We start from the raw sequence: 12668 nt of genomic DNA, 5'->3' as shown, positions 1-12668 counted from the left end.
GCCTGTCTTCAAAGTCCATCTGTGTTATAGCATGTGTCCAAATTTCCTTCCTTTTTAAGGCTGAATACTATGAAATCTGGTTCTGTGATCCTCAGGCCAGCCCATGTTGAAGAACTGGGACCCGGTTGAGAGAATTTTTCAGCATCCTGTGGGTGCCCCTTTCCGTGTTCTCCCTCCTCCTCTCTCTCCTTCTCCCTCTCGCACACACACAGACATACTCTCACACACGGCATCTTGGGAGAACAGATGGAGATGTTTCTCCCATCCTCGAGGCAAGTGGCAGGACTTCAGGGGGACCACACAGAAAGCTTGGTCTGCGGCCCCTGCAGTTTAGAGGGCGCAGGAGTCTGGGGTCAAGCACACGCCCGAGAAATGGAAAGGTTGGTCAAAGCAGCAGAGCGGGAGGTATTGTTTGGGAAGTACCAGCCCTCTCACTGAGGAGGGATCAAGGGTATTTTCCTTGGGCCAGAGGTGGGCCTCACAAGATAGATGGCATTGGCCTAGCCGCTGCACACAGTCTCGTGCAGGCGGCTGACAAGATGGCGGGTGAAAATGGGGGGGTTGCCTAGAGCAGGAGACCAGCTGCTGAGAACCATCATAAGCTGCCAGGGAAAGAGTGGGCTCCTGTCAGGAAATGACAGGTCAGAGGTCTGCAGTGATGAGGGTCTACAAGAACCCATGCAAGGGGTCCGTGCAGGCCACCAAATGCCTCATGAAATAGAGAAGCAGCCTTTGGTTCCCAGCATGCCCAGAGATCATGGACATCAGCTCGTGCCAGTTTCTGTCAAAAAGGGACTTTCCTGGCTCCCTCACATCGCCTTGCCAGTCGCCCCTCTGAGCACTCTAGCACTGGAAGTTTTGAAGCGAACTGGACCAGGGAGGAGGTCCAAAAGAAATATCACCGCTCTCCACCTTTCCTGCCACCGGCTTCACGACGACAGCGGGCCCTAGCTGGGAAAGTTCCAGACTGCGGTGCAATATGGAGCTCGCTCTTACACTGGGCAGGGAAGCTTCGCTTCAGAAATCAGCGTGTTTGTGAGCAAAGCGAGCTGGAGAACAAGAGCAATGGAAGTATGAGTGCCACTGAGTAGGTCTCCGGGGACATCACGTCACCTGCATATCCCTCTTGTTCCGCGTAACAGTTCTGCTAAGGCTGGGGACGACACAAAGCGGAGTGTTGCAGTCTGTGCTCAAAGCCATGACTTGGGGTTGGTGGAAAGGGACTGGCCCTCCAACGCATTATTGGGAAATCAAAAAGCATTTTACCTCTTTCTTGCATAAAAAGGGGAGAAAAACCACGAGGGACTCTTAACGCTAGGGAATAAACAGGGTTGCTGAAGGGGATGGGGGGATGGGGTAACTGGGTGACGGCCCGTGACGTGAGGAGAACTAGGGGTTACACGCAACAGGTGAGTTACTGAACGCCACATCTGAAACTAATGGCATACTGTAGGTTGGCTAATTGAATTTAAAGAAAAAAAATTGGGGACAACAGCTGCAAAGCTTTTTTTTTTTTTCCCCCTGAAAGTAGCTCCCCTGACTACTCCATTTGCTGGGTCCAGCACTGTGGTCTAGGGTTAAGAAGTGTTTTATGATTGGTATGGTGGTGGAAAATTGGGCAATAAGAGGGGAGCCCATGAGCAGACACAGCGTGTTTGAAGAATTTTGCCATAAAAGGAAGCAAGGAAATTAAGGCTTAAACTGGACAGTGATCTGTGGTCGTGCCTGGGAAGGTTTTATTTTTTTACGAGACATTAAAAGATATTGAACCATATTTTTATATTTATGGGAAAGATTTAATAGCAAAGGGAAAGTTTTTTTTTTAAGAGATACTGAAGCATATTTTTATATTAATGGGAAAGATTTATAGCAAAGGGAAAATTGATGGTTGGCAAGACAGGGGAGAGAGTTGCAGGATGGAAGCTGTTGAGCTGTCAGCATATAGCTGGTAGGTTTGCTTTCTAGGGGTGTATGAACAGTTCATCCCTTGTCTTTCTTCCAGGAGGAAGGAGTGTATAATAAATGCAAATAGGTTAGCGTGAGCCCATGGAAATCAGAATGTTCCACACACCCCCAAACAATTTACATCATACGGATATCAAGCATTTTGTTGAACATGTAACTGTTGAATATATGTAGACCCCAAGATAAAATTTAGAACTTATCCAGAACTGCATCAAAATAAAAGACGCAATCTTTTCTGCATCAAAAGACACAATCAACAGAGTGAAAAAGCAACCTACAGAATGGGAGAGAGTATTTAAAATCATACATCTGAGGGGCGCCTGGGTGGCTCGGTGGGTTAAAGCCTCTGCTTTCAGCTCAGGTCATGATCTCAGGGTCCTGGGATCGAGCCCCGCATAGGGCTCTCTGCTCAGTGGAGAGCCTGCTTCCCCCTCTCTCTCTGCCTGCCTCTCTGCCTACTTGTGATCTCTGTCAAATAAATAAATAAAATCTTAAAAAAAAAAATCATACATCTGATAGAGGTTTATATCCAAAATATATAAAGAGCTCCTACAGATGAATAAAAACAAGGAAAGAAAGAAGAAGAAGAAGAAGAAAAAAGAACAAGCTAGATCACCTGACTTTTAAAATGGGTAAGGGGGGACGCCTGAGTGGCTCAATAGGCTGAAGCCTCTGCCTTGGGCTCAGGTCATGATCCCAGGTCCCGAGATTGAGCCCCGCGTCAGGCGCTCTGCTTGGCGGAGAGCCTGCTTCCTCCCTCCCTCTCTGCCTGCTTGTGATCTCTGTTCATGAAATAAATAAATAAAATCTTTAAAAAAAAAATAAAAATAAAAATGGGCAAGGGACTTGAATGGGGTTTTTTTAAAAAAAGATTTTATTTATTTATTTCACAGATTACAAGTAGGCAGAGAGGCAGGCAGAGAGAGGAGGAAGCAGGCTCCCTGCCGAGCAGATAGCCTGACAGCTCGGATCCCAGGATCCTGGGATCATGACCTGAGCCGAAGGCAGAGGCTTTAATCCACTGAGCCACCCAGCCACCCCTTGAATGAGTATTTATCCAGAGATGACATAAAAATGGCCAACATGCATATTAAAGATGCTCAGTATCACTAATTATTAGAGAAATGTAAATAAAAACAACAATGAGATATCACCTCACACCCAATAGGATAGATAAAATTAAAAAAAAAAAAAAAAGAACAGGAACTAGCACATTGGGAGGAGGTGGCACCTTGCACACCATCGGCAGGAGTGTAAAATGATTGAGCCACTCTAGATAACAGTATGCAGGATCCTCAGAAAATTAAAAATGTAACTATCATATGATCCAGTAACCCCATTTCTGGCTATTTACCCAAAGAACAGAAAGCAAAATCTTGAAGAGCTTTTTGCACACCTATGTTCTAGTGGCGTTGTTCACAATACCCAAAAGGTGGAAGTTACCCAAACGGCCATCGACAGATGAAAGGATAAACATCGTGGTGTATACATACAATGAAATATTGTTCAACCTAAAAAAAGGAAGGAAATCTAGAGGTGAAACTTAAGGTCATTATGCTAAGTGAAATAAGCCAGTCACAAGACAAATACTGTATGAGCCCACTTATATGAGGTATCTAAAGTAGTTAAACCCTTAGAATGATGGGTGGTTGGTAGGGATTAGGGAAGGGGCAAAGGGGAATTATTATTATTTAATGGGCATAGAGTTTCAGTGTTGGAGGATGAAACATTCTGGAGATCTGTTGAAGAACAATGTGAATGTGCACAACGCTTCTGAGTTGTACACTTAACAAGTGGTTGAGATGAAAAATTTTATTTCACATGTTTTTATCACAACTAAAAATAAAATTTTAATTTATGACTTATTATTTGCCTCTTTCCTTTTAAAAGTTGTGACTCTAACAAGAGATTTTAACTGATGCTTCTAGCTATTTGGAAGCACTCATTCCTTCCCTTGGCAATTGTCCACCACCACCAAATCAGCCAGATACAGTAAGAGATATTCTGGGTAAAGAGATGAGGCAGGGATGGTTCTTGTCCATACAGAGCTGAAAGTTAAGTTGGAGGAAATAAACAAATGAGTACAGTACTGTCTTTTCAGTTCCATGTGATCCATGCTTCCTGACAAGCGACAGAAACTAACATTGGTGATCTGTTGGCTGATTAGGAATTTATTGGAAGGATATGGAGGTCATAGAAAGTCAGAGAACCAGACTTGGAAAGTAAGTGCACCCTAGGGCAGCTGCAGAAATCACAACCCTGAGGTTCAGTCATCAATCTGACCAGGACCTACTACCACCAATGCAGAGGCCTCCTGCCACACAAGACTCCGTGGCCATAGTAATCGCTGGAGTGTGAGGACCTCTAAACCCGCAAACCCAGAGCCATAACAACAGAGAGAACATATCTTAAAAATAATTAGATATAATTATATCTAATAATTAGATATAATTATTAGCGGCATCACTCTAAATTCTCCCTTCCCTTCTACCTCATTTTCCCAAAATGCCTATAAAAAAAAGAGAGTGTCACGTATCATATAGATCAGAATCATATATACAAGCCTCATCTCGTGGTCACAAGATATTGTTTCCATGTGGACCTTAAGTAAGTCTTTCTTAGGCCATTCTACTGTTAAAAAAGGCCCGAGATTTCTAGGTCCCTGGTAAGATCAGTGATAGGATATCATTTATTACTTTTTTCACTGTAAGGTACGTTTCTTGGTCCAAAGCAATGTTGTGTGAGATACCATGTACTTGTTTCATTAACACCATGTGAGGCAGCTAGGACAGACCAAATAGTGGCCCCCGTGGTGCTGGTGTTGATGTGTATCCATGTCATACAGGGGGAGGAACAAGAGGGCATAAGGTGGTGAATCTAGCTGGGGGACAGGAGAGCCTTCATAGAGAATATGGAACAAACAGATCCTCCCAAGATAATTGTGTCTCCCAGGTATTCCAGGGGAGCAAGGTAGTTCCAGGCAGAGGGAACAGATGAGCAAAAACCATGAAGACATCAAATGTCCAAAGCATTCAGAGAAACTCAAGTCATAAAGGTACAGCATGACACGAACTAAGGAGCTGGTCCTGGACCACAAATCAGCTAAGTATCTACACCGATTCCTTTATCCTTCATCACAGCAAGAATTTCTCAATGAAAGAAGCCATCATTGGTTTAAGTTCCGGTGCCAAGTCCTTATGGCAACAAGCAGTTTGCTGACTGGCTACTTTGAGTGGAACATCATAGTGGGAAATGCTGGAGGACAAGCTGGGGTCACATCTTGGAGGGCTTTATGTGACATGCTGAGGTATTCAGACTTGCTCTTTAAGTCCGAAGAGGAGTGAGATGTGATCTTGACCATGCTGTTGAGGACAAATATTAGGGCACAGAGCTGTGAAGTCTGGGGGACTGGTGGGTCTAGAAACTATCGTATCAACCTGGTCCCCAAAACTCAGCCCTTTATTTCAGTGTTGGTTTGTGATCAAGCTAATGGAATGAGAAAATTAGAGGAGGTTTAGTCAGTTTTTCACAAAGCTAAACATTATTCAATATTAAAGATATTTCTTTAGTTTGAAATTGTGGGCCTCTCAACTTTCATGGGGGTAAATTATCTTTTCATCTATGCAATTATGGTGACAGTATAAAATTGGCATTAAAAATGTGTGTGTGTGTGTGTGTACACATACACACGTGTGGGTGTGTGTATATGTCCATCCTAGCTTCAAGTAAAGAACCAACTGGCCCCTCTGGTTCTCCAAGTGTCCGTCTGAGATTTTTGGGAGAGGTCTGTGAAATCTATAAGAGTAGGAACTCCAAGCTGAGGCAGTGGGGAAGGAGTGGGAGACACATAAGAGGTAAGATGCAGATCGAATCTGTAGGAAAAGATGCTTGACTGTCCAGATCTTACTGTACTTTGTGTGCGTGTGACTCTCTTCCTGAACCTCAGACAATCTGATTCTTTTCATGACAACCCTATGAATACCACTTTTGGATCAATGGTATTATAAACACCTTTTTATGAATGCAGAATACATCTTCACGTTTATCCCCTTATCCTATTCTTAGAGAATCGTCAGATGATACCTCGTTTTATGTTGACACCATAGCCTTCATGTCAATTCCGTCTTGAACAATCACTTGACAGTAAGACCAGTGTGGAACTCCTTATCACCTGACCTGCCGAAACCTTCTTTCCTACGAGGAAAGAAGACGGGTCACGTTCTGCTTCTCCTCTGGTGTTGCCCCTCCTGCAGCATCAAAACAATTTTCTTCCAAGTTGCCATTCTGGAGATTCTGTTACGTTTATCTTAACGCAGACCAGAGCTGGTTTTGTCAAACTGACACCAGCAGCAAAGGCCTGGAGGAAGCCGGGTGCTATAGTTTCATTTTTCTTGAATCTCATATTTGACTTTCTGGCAGTCTCTAATCTACAAAATCAAAATAAACCATAATAGAGCTCAACGAAGCAGGTCTAGTCATTCACTGCCTGTGGAGGAGCAGCCTTCGGGAACAGATCTATCTCATCATCAGTACTGTGCTGGGAGCTCTTTGTTCCCTCTTTGTATCCTCCTCCTGTAACCACCCTCCCCCGCACCCACACTGACCCTCTTTCCCACGCTTTGAGGACCTTCTTTCCGTCACTGAGACTGTGGAGATGGTATCCTGCCCCTAAATGGAGTCAATTTAGACATGTAAGCTTTAAAAATTTTCAAGGAAAACCAAGTATTCTTGGGAATATTTGGTCTTTGTCCCAAGATCGATTTCCCTCACGTCGTCTGCTTTCTTTCAACCCACACTGACTCTGGGGTGACCTTTGGACCCTGTTGGGATTCTGGAGAGCGCCATACTCTCCTAGGACTACATATGATGTAGTTTGGAGGCCCTGAGTTTGTTCTGCTCATGAGATTTTAATTAGCAAAGCTAGTTGTTCCTTTTCTTACCATTTCTTCTATAATCTCTCTGGTGTGTCATTAAGGGCTTCTGTGTAGGATAGGGAATATTAATTATAATCTCTCTGTTTCACTTGCCTCATTACGTCGAGGGAATAATACTCAAAGTGCCACTCCAAATTATAAAAGCTAATATTGCTCGCTATCTATACTTTTTATCAATAAATCATGGGCTTGCTTCCTGCTGCTCTTATTCAGTGATTGTTCTGTGCCTTCTATCAGCCTGGAGCTTCTGAAGAGGAGGGACCTCACCCATTTTCTGCTCCTCTGGTAGCTACCAAAGCACCTATTGCCTAGTAGGGGATGTATGAGGTTAAATATTTGGGATCCGTGGTGTTCTAATCAAATTCCTGTTTTCAACTCTGCATAATTTCTTTTGATGTAATACATTCCTGTGGTCCTAAATGCCAAGATGTAGGATAATGATTTTTAAATGATCTTTAGCCTGTGCTCTGGAACTCCATATCCATCTTACTTTGTTGTCTTCCAAACACGAAGGAAACAATATATCCAGGCCTGAACCCTCCCTCTGATTATTTCCTCTGATGGTGAACCTTAGCTCCATCGAAAGGACCATCTCTTTTATTCTTCTGCTCTTTTCTACACACATGTATACAATAGACCTTTATTGAGCACTGTGTAAATTGCAGTCCCCACCAAAGACATCAGCGATCATGATCCTAAGCTCTATTGTCCCTAGCTGGAAAACACTGCAATCAGAGAACACAAGGAGTATGGACAAACAGCCCGTGCCAGAACATGGAATATAACCTGTTACTGATCATGGCAGTTCAAAGTCAGTTACCAACATCCAGTCCCTCTTCTATCCTATTTCCTGCAGATGCATAAATCTTAAGTAAACTTCTTTGATATATTCACGTGTATTCCAGAAAAGGTTCATCAGTTTATATCTGGTCATTACCAAAGTTTCATTTTGTTTGCCTTTCGTTGTCTCTCTCATTTTGTTTTAGGATGATGGTGGTCCCTCTTACAATGTCAGCGTATTATTACTACTGCTTCTTCTTCAGCATGCTCTTCCTCGGTCCGCCAGTCCTGCTAATCTGATCCTTTCTCCTTACATAATATCTCTTACATTTGGCCTTACACGCTTAATATCATACCTAAAATATTTAACTGGGTTCTTTCTCTGTCTTCATTGTGAACCCAGCCAGGAAATATGAGCCTACAGTATTGCCAAAGGAGATTTTCTGAAAATTTAATCCCAGTATTGTTATCGTACAGTGTTATGTTAATTTCAGGTGTACAATACAGTGATTCAAGAATTCCGTACATCACCCGGCTGTCATCACGACAAGTGTCCTCCTTCATCCTTGTCACCTATTTAACTCACCCCCCCACCTCCCCTCTGGTAACCATCAGTTTGTTCTCTATAGTTAAGAGTCTGTTTCTTGGCGTGTCTCTCTTTTCCCCCCATTTGCTCATTTGTTTTATTTCTTAAATTCCACATATGGGTGAAATCTTCTCTGATTGATTTGTTGCACTTGGCATTATACTCTCTAGCTCCATCCATGTCATTGCAAATGGTAATATTTCATTATTTTTTATGGCTGAATAATATTCCTGAGTGTGTGTGTGTCCTCTTCTTTATCCATTCATAAATCAGTGGATACTTGGGTGGCTTCAATATCTTGGTTATTGTAAGTGATGCTGCTGTAAACATTGGGGTGTATGTATCCCTTTGAATTAGTGTTTTGGTGTTTGGGGGTAAATAGCCAGTAATGAGATTACTGGATTATAGGGCAGTTCTATTTTTCACTTTTTGAGGAACCTCTCTACTGTTTTCCACAGTGGCTGCACCAGTTTGGATTCCCACCGACAGTGTAAGAAGGTTCCTTTTTCTCCACATCATCCTCACCACCCGTGTTTCCTGTGTTTTTTATTTTAGTCACTCCGACAGGTGTGAGGTGGTTGCTCACTGTAATTTTGACTTGTATTTCCCTGCTGATGAGTGATGTTGAGCATTTTATCATGTGTCTCTTGGACATCTGTATGTCTTCTTTGGAGAAGGATCTGTTCATGTCGTCAGCCCATTTTTAATTGGATTATTTGGAGGTTTGATGTTGAATTATGTAACTTTTTATATTTTTTGGATACTAACTCTTTATCGGATATGTCATTTGCAAATACCTTCTCCCATTCCATAGGTTGCCTTTTAGTTCTGTTATTGTTTCCTTTGCTGTGCAGAAAATGAGTTTTTTACTACTAACTATTCCAGAGATATATGCCTAATATGATAAAAGGGCTCATCTGAATTCAACTTTTTTAAAAGACAGACACTATCCTATTTTGTCTTTGCCCAGCAACTTCTGTGAGAAAACAAAATTCACATTTTCAGCGGGGGGATATTTGGATCCTAATTTAGTAAACATAAGGAAAGCAGTTACACGTGTAGGTATTAAAGGCATGATTTTGGTGTACAGAAAATCTTCCCCACCCTGCTCCCATCCAAATAGCTCACAAATGCCTTCTGCACTGTCTACAATTCCTTTCATTGGCTAGTGTTATGGACTCATCTTCAGGGGCACACTGGAGAAGGTTAATAGATGTAGGCACTAATGCCTGAAGGAAAGGCGCATAGCCAAGTTGGCCCTCCATGGAGGGCCTAGGTCAGGGTATGCAAGCGTGGATCTAAGTAGAGAACATTTCTTTTCAGGACCAGCATGAGGGCTCAGTAAACCACATCATCTCCTTTATGATAAAGGCAGGCTCTAAAATTGCAAGAGGAAAGATGAGATCCAACGACAAATAGCTCTCTCAAGACCCTTCTTAAATGTTCTTCCTAAAAAGTCAACCCTTGGGGCTTTCAGTGGTACAGATCATATATTTGATATGATTGAGAGATGACTGGGGTTTAAATGTATAGACATATTCTGAAGACCCAAAATAAAGCTTTCCAAAGCACCCCCAGATCGGGGACCAAGACTGGTGTGGGTAAAGAGCAGGGGGAAGCCACGTGCATGTCACCCCATCATCCTGAGATCACTGCCTACAGTAGGAGGTGCAGTCTGTGGCAGTGAGATGTACATATAAGGAAAATGAAGACTAGGGAACATGGTCGAGAACTGTGATCTAGATTAAGGTCCATTTGCTTCATTTACAGACAAGGAATCAGGTCCCCGAGTATTACAGAATTGGCTTTTCCTACCACACCAGGCATTCCTCCAGATCTCATTTTATACCCCAAGACTTCTACATTACAAAGGTGCTCTTTGGCATACAAGGCCCATCTTTATTTTCAAAAGTAACTAAGAGTCTTCTGATGAGTTTCATGACAGACCCACTGTGTGATGAGAAAAGAAAAGAAATGTGAACAACGAAGAATAAGTAGCAGTACTTCTCAAAGTGATGCTGATATTATGAACAAATATTGAGCAGTTAAATTTTACTGGCATGATTTAATGCAGTTTGGTAATATTGTCTTAAATAGCATACATTTCCTTAAGCCATGGGATTCAGAGTTGACCCTCAGTGCTTGTCATTTTTCTAGGAACAAGATGAGATCATTCAATGTAATTTTGGGGAGAAAGTTCTGTATATTTTATAGAAAGCTTAAGAATTAATTCAGAAATGGCTCTTACCACGGCTGGCATTCTCCATATATTCCCAGGTCTTTCTAATCCCTTCTTCTCCGGGTAATTTATACATGGGTCAAGAGGTCAGCCTGAGCTGTGGCTGGTTCAAAATTTGTCTTATGTAAAATGACATTGAGCATTTGTGTTTTCCCGAATAGGGCCTGTGTTCCTTTCGGAGACTCATGCAAAGTGCGTCATCATGTGAAGGACCTCGCTGTTGGATTTCACTCGACTACTATTCATTTACATTCCACACTGACAAAGTCATGGGCAAAACCTGTCACTCTCTAAGGGTAAAAACTGCCATGCTTCACAAAGGCAAGAAGTAATTTTCCTGTAATCACAAGATGACTCAGGTTAGTAGCTTTTAGCTCTTACTGTAATTCAAATAACAGGAGGGCACTGGGGCACTGGGCAAACCTCATTAGCCCCTATGTTGATAATTTTAAATTTACGATAATGTGATATAAAGTAAGTTGGAGTTTATTTTTGTACAAGGTGGTAAAAAGAATTTAAAAATAGTTACATAGGGTGAGGTCAAATTACAAGAAAGCATGTAGTATTTTTTAGATGCGAAATGCTTTTCTAGTAAAGAGCATTGCTAAGTGATAGCCATTATCCTATAAAAGTTTGCAGTATTGTCTGTACTTGAAAGTAATATGTAGATGTTAAGTTTGAAGGATCATGGAATAAAAGGTAAAAAATCAAAAAAACCTGTATCTTGTAGTTAAGTCTTTGAACCGTCCTGACCAACTTGTATTGTTATGTTAGAATTGCAATTAGAAAGGGGCCTGGGTGGCTCAGTGGGTTAAGCCTCTGCCTTCGGCTCTGGTCATGGTCTCAGGGTCCTGGGATCAAGCCCCACATCAGGCTCTCTGCTCAGCAGGGAGCCTGCTTCCCCCTCTCTCTCTGCCTGGCCTCTCTGCCTACTTGTGATCTCTCTCTTTCTCTTTCTCTGTCAAATAAATAAATAAAATCTTTTTTAAAAAAAGAGAAATCAGAATCTCCTAGGGTGTTAAGCAGAAAAACAAGGTGATGTAGCTCAGTCTGGCAAACTAATTAGGGGGAAAAAAAGAATTGCAATTGGAGTAGGTCTTTACAATTTAGAGTTTATGTTCGCTTTTTTAATATTGCGTCCTCTGTGGCATTTATAATGGGAGAACAATTTATATGCTTACATTTGCTTTTAGTTACAAAAATGTGACTTCTGCCTGCCTGGGGTACATGTGTGAAGCAGCCTCTGCCGGGGCAGGAAATCATGAAATAGAAAAGACAACTGGGGAAAAGCTCGGTCCTTGCCCTGTTTCCTGTTGGTCCCAGCAGGGCATTTATGATTTCTGACCCCGTACTTGAGGGCCAGTTTGTCTGGAGTAAAGTACCATTGTCTTGCAGAAGGAACTAAGCAACAGGCTCACAGATGCGTTGGTTCTGCAGGTAGAGGTTGAGTGACTGCTCTGTGTGTTGCGTGATCCAAAGACAAAGAAAGGTCCTAGTCCCATTCCTGCCCTCCAGGAGCTTCTCATCTCATTAGGCACATATACAAAGTTGAGAATTCAAGATGGGATCAGGAGAAATGTCCGAAGAGTGAGAAGAGTGATATAGATCATAAACACGCAGAGCACAGGAAGAGTGGGGAAGGCTGGCAAATATCTGTGGCTCTGCCTGAAGTCTTTATGGAGGAGGAAAAAGTCTGCTAGACTTCAAAGGCCAGGTAAGATTTTGGAAGGGGAAGGTGATAGAGCATTTCAGATGACAAAGGACAGTCTGCTGGCTTTGGCAAACCCGAATGAAGAGCTGTGGGACACCCACTGACAGAAGGGTGAGAAGGGATCTTCAGGTGGAAGCTGAAGGCTTGAGACGCAGTGGCTCTAGGAGAGAAGACTGGGAAGACAGACCGGGACCCGGTTGTGGAAGGCTCTGAATGCCAGACCGGTGAGTCCAAGCTTCTTCCCACAGAGAATAGAGACCCCTGAGAGGCTTTCAACACTATTTTTTTTTTAAAGATTTTATTTATTTATTTGACAGAGAGAAATCACAAGTAGATGGAGAGGCAGGCAGAGAGAGAGGGAAGCAGGCTCCCTGCTGAGCAGAGAGCCCGATGCGGGACTCGATCCCAGGACCCTGAGATCATGACCTGAGCCGAAGGCAGCGGCTTAACCCA

The 12668-nt window shown here is 42.7% G+C and overlaps 1 protein-coding gene across 3 annotated transcripts in view; it reads left to right on the top strand.

The window, feature by feature from the left end:
* The first annotated feature begins 10818 nt into the window (after nucleotides 1-10818).
* Nucleotides 10819-12668, top strand: part of TRMT9B (tRNA methyltransferase 9B (putative)) — a 28474-nt gene continuing 26624 nt past the window's right edge. For all 3 annotated transcript variants that reach the window (XM_044225539.1, XM_044225536.1, XM_044225535.1), the window contains exon 1: nucleotides 10819-10863. The gene's annotated coding sequence lies outside the window, so the exon portion shown is untranslated. The remainder of the gene's footprint in view (nucleotides 10864-12668) is intronic.

This window comes from Neovison vison, chromosome 11, assembly GCF_020171115.1.
Source record: "Neovison vison isolate M4711 chromosome 11, ASM_NN_V1, whole genome shotgun sequence".
NCBI lineage: Eukaryota > Metazoa > Chordata > Mammalia > Carnivora > Mustelidae > Neogale > Neogale vison.
This window is presented reverse-complemented; position numbering and strand designations above follow the sequence as displayed.